Consider the following 4,883-nt stretch of genomic DNA (forward strand, 5'->3'; position numbering starts at 1 on the left):
AAAATGGATAATCGTTGCTGATTTTGAACAACATTTTTATCAGCATTTTATGTTTCGAGAAACTGTTTTCGTGAGGTCATAACTTTAAAACCGTAACTCCGTTTTTGTCAAATAAACTGTCTATTGAAAGGTGGGATGACATACTTTCTAATGGTCATGACCTGAGGTATTATATCAAAATTGGTGGGACCCGGAATCAGCTACAAAATACCTAAAAAATACATATATGTAAATAATATTTTTCGAAGTAAAAATAGATAACTTAAGTTTGACTTATGTTTGACTATTTGACCAACTTGGGTAATATTATGAGATTGTTGACTTGTGTTTGACTTACGTTTGACTTACTTTGACTTGCGTTGACTTTTGTTGACTTTTGCTAAATTTTGCTAAATTTATGAGTCGGACTTGAGCAATAGGACTATACTTACCCTATGGACCGACCTAGCTTATTAGACACTTATTGACCAACATATGTTCTCTAGGTTGAGGTCTACGGTTACTTGCATTCCGATATTCGGTCACATCTCTGTGATTTATTTCTGAAGTTGTCAGGTGAGTTTCATTTGCTCCCTTTTCAATTGCTTTTGAAATCTATATTTTTGGGCTGAGAATACATGCACTTTATTTTAAATGCAATGGACACAAGTACATACTAAATTCTACACCGAGTTTGAACCGAAAATCCCTTAGCTTTGGTAACTAGTAACTGCCGGTTATAAGAACTGGTGGGTGCGAATAGTGGTATATGGATCTATAGGGCTTGACATCCTCGTCTGTTCCGGGTATAGAAACCCTAGCCTGAACTATAAAACAGACGTATGCTATTTGAGTTTAGTACACATTGGATTGCGTGTATTGTACATGTTGGTTGCATGTATGTTAAAACAGGGGTACTTATTATAACGTTAAAGCTTAGTTACCAGGGTGCTCAATATTGTAGAATAATTTGATAAACGTTTCTGGATGAAACAACTGAAATCTTGTGATCCACCTTTATATACAGATTATGCGCAACATTAAAACTATGAACTCACTAACCTTTGTGTTGACACTTTTAGCATGTTTATTCTCAGGTCTCTAGATGTCTTCCCCCATTTGCTTATACGTTATACAAGCTATTTGCATGGAGTCATACATGCTTTATTCGAGAAAACTTTGCATTCACAAAATCATCACCATGTATCTTATTTTGACGACATTGTCAACGGATGTATTATTGTAAACTATTATTTACGGTGATTGTCTATATGTAGAAATCATCAGATATCGAAAACCTTGGATTTAGATATTAATTTATGGTGTGCCTTTTCAAAAGAATGCAATGTTTACAAAACGTATCATATAGAGGTCAATACCTCGCAATGAAACTAGTGAATAACGTACTGCGTCAATAGCGATTTTGGCGAGTCGTTACATTAAAAGATAAATGCCAAATTAAACTATGATATTGTTACACCGTGACTTGCTTTCCAAGATGTCTATTACTCCCCCGCAGTCGAAGCGATCGGAGGACCTATGCAGAGACTGGACCAAAAATCAGTAAAAAGCAAACGAGGGAGACCCTTTGTGAATATATCTGCAATTTGATAACGTGTGGGAACGTGTAACACACGAACTTGACCTTTAGCAACTTTTTCTCGAACGAAATAAATGTCAAGTTCAATATGTTTCGTCCGTTGATGTTGAACAGGGTTGCCAGAAAAGTAAATAGCACTCACGTTATCACAAAAAACTAAGGTAGCTTTCGAAATTGGACAGTGAAGTTCAAGCAATAAATTTCTCAACCAACAGGATTCGGCAACCGCATTCGTAACTCCCTGATATTCAGCCTCGGCGCTAGAGCGAGAAATCGTGACTTGTCTTTTGGAGGACCAAGATATTAAGTTATCACCCAAGTAGACACAATAACCCGACGTGGAACGGCGAAAGTTAGGACAACCACCCCAGTCTGCATCCGTGTAGGCTATCATATTGTTAGATGTGGATCGAGAAATGTGTAAGCCAAACGAAATGGTTCCATGTAAATACTGCAAAATTCACTTAATGGCATTCATGTGTGTCTCACGTGGATCATGCATATGTAAGCAAACCTGCTGAACTGCGTAGGAGATATCAGGTCTGGTGAAAGTAAGATATTGTAAAGTGCCTTCCAGACTTCAAAACTTAGTAGGATTGGCGACAGGTTTATCAAGGGAAGCACCGATTTTTCATTGAGTGTTAATTGGGGTCGTAACGGGTTTACAATCCACTAAACCAGCTCGATAGATGATATCCTGTGCATATGCATGTTGGTTTAGAAAGAGACCATCCCTGTGTCTAGTAACTGAGATCCCCAAAAAAGAACTAAGCGAGCCGAGATCTTTCATAGCAAATTCTTTAGCAAAGAGTGACATGAGCTGTTTGCGAAGCGAGTCTGTAGAGGTCGTAAGAACAATGTCATCAACATAAAGGAGAAGATAAGCAACTTGTGAACCATTGTGATATGTGAACAAAGAGTGATCACATTTGCTATGTTTAAAACCAATAGTAGCTGCAAAATTAGCAAAACATTGGTACCAAGCCCGTGGTGCCTGCTTTAAGCCATACTGTAAAAGACATACGTGATCAGGACAACGAGGATCACGAAAACTAACCGGTTGATATATATAGACTGTCTCTTTTAGATGTCCATGTAGAAATGCATTTTTGACGTCTAATTGATGAATAGGCCATGACTTTGACGTTGCAATACTTAGGACCGTGCGAATAGTAGCGGGTTTGACTACCGGGCTAAAGGTTTCATGACAGTCAATACCGAGCTGCTAAGAGCGTCCATCACCAACGAGTCTTGCTTTGTACCTTTCAAAAGTACCATTTAAATTAAACTTATGCCGAAAATCCACATTGACCTGATTACCCGCATATGAGATTCACGAGGAATAAGAATCCATGTCTTATTATCAATCAAAGCCTTATATTCGTCATACATATCCCGTTGCCAGTTTGGATTGGAAAGAGCAAGTTTTGGATTTGTGGGAATAGGAGAAATGGAAGTAGTGGAGGAAAGATTTAGCAGAGCTTTAGGTTTAAAAATACCATGCATAGATCGTGTGGTCATTATGCGGAGAGGTGGAGAGGACAAGAGAGGAGAAGAATGGAAGTCAGATATACGAGAGTGACCAGAGGATGTTGTTGGAGAAGTAGTAGAATTTAGAGTGTTAGGAGAATTAGTAGTATGTGAAGTATCAGAGGGTGGCGTATTTATGGTTGGTGATGGCGGGCTTTGGTAGGAAGTGATATTGGGCTGAACATTATGGGACGGACTAGGAGATGGTGTGAAGGTGGACCATAAGCTAGGTGTGTTGGGAGGAGAATTGTTGGTTTGAGTAGGGGATGACAGTGGGCTAGCGGAAAGGCTTGGGCTCGATGAATGGGTCGAAGTTGGAGGTGAACTAGATGTAGTGTTTTGTGTTTCTGAGGATGTAGTGTTTTGTGTTTCTGAGGTAGTTGATGGAGGAAAGAACAGAGGGTGAAAGGTGGAATGGAGAAATTGATAAGGATCAGGAGAGGATTCGTGAACGGTGGCAAAGGGAAAGATTGATTCGTCAATCATGACATGTCTAGAAATTATTATTTTGTGAGAGGAAAGATCATAACATTTGTACCAGCGGTGGTTAGAGGGATAGCCCAAGAAAACACATGGAAGAGAACGTGGTTGAAGTTTATTTCTTTGTGTTGAGGGAATGAGAGGATAACATAGACACCCAAAAACTTTTAAGTGTTGATATGAGGGTGTGCGTTGGTAAAGTAATTGTGTAGGAGATTGGTGGTGTAAGTTCTTTTGTGGGAGGATGTTTAAAATATAGGTAGTCATGGAGAGTGCATGTTGCCAAAACTGAGGCGGTACTTTAGAGTGTGCTAGAAGAGTTCAAATAATGTTGTTGATGGCTCAAATCTTTCTTTCCGCTTTTCCATTTTGAGAAGAGATGTATGGACAAGAAAATCGAAACACCATGCCATTCTTGTTGCAAAAATCATGAAACTTTTTATTATTGTATTCTGTTCTATTATCACATTGAAAGGTTTTGATTTGTGATTGAAATTGTGTAGTTATATGAGAATGGAATTGTTCGAAGATGGTGTACACATTAGATTTTTGGCTAAGAGGATATGTCCACAAGTAGTTAGTAAAATCATCTAATAATAACAAGTAATATTTATGACCTTCATTAGTTATTAAAGGTGAGGTCCAAAGATCACTATGAATAATGTCAAATGGTGCAAAAGTAGAAGAAGAAGATGCATAAAAAGGTAACTTCACTTGTTTGCCAAAAACACAAGATTGACAAATTTTATTGCTAATATTCGAATTACAAGAAATGTAACATTTATTACTAAGTTGTTTAAGATAGTAGGACCCGGATGTCCGAGTCGATGATGCCATAAATTAGAAGAGACTGCGGAGAAAGTAGAGTGATTGGTGAGACGTTTTTGGAGTAGAGAAGCGTTGAATGGATATAAGTCACCGGAGCTATTACATCGTAGAATTGGTGTCCCCTTCGAAAAATCCTTCACAGTAAAACCAAAGGGATCAAACTCAAGAGAAACATTATTGACAGTAGATAATTTACGTACAGAAACAAGATTTTTTATAAGGTGAGGAGCAAAAAGAACATTAGATAAATAAAGAGGGCGTGTAAGAGAAGGAAGATATGAGTGGCCCGAACCATGTAAGGAATATTGTTCCCATTACCAACAGTAATGTGACGCGGTAGTTTTGATTGAGAATAAGATAGAAGCTTACCTTGTGAACCTGTCATGTGAGAAGTTGCACCTGTGTCCATGTATCAGTTGTTGTCCGGTGGATTGAGACTCATTGTGTACATTGCCGATTCGATGTC

The sequence above is a fragment of the Rutidosis leptorrhynchoides genome, chromosome 5, assembly GCF_046630445.1.
Source record: "Rutidosis leptorrhynchoides isolate AG116_Rl617_1_P2 chromosome 5, CSIRO_AGI_Rlap_v1, whole genome shotgun sequence".
Lineage (NCBI taxonomy): Eukaryota > Viridiplantae > Streptophyta > Magnoliopsida > Asterales > Asteraceae > Rutidosis > Rutidosis leptorrhynchoides.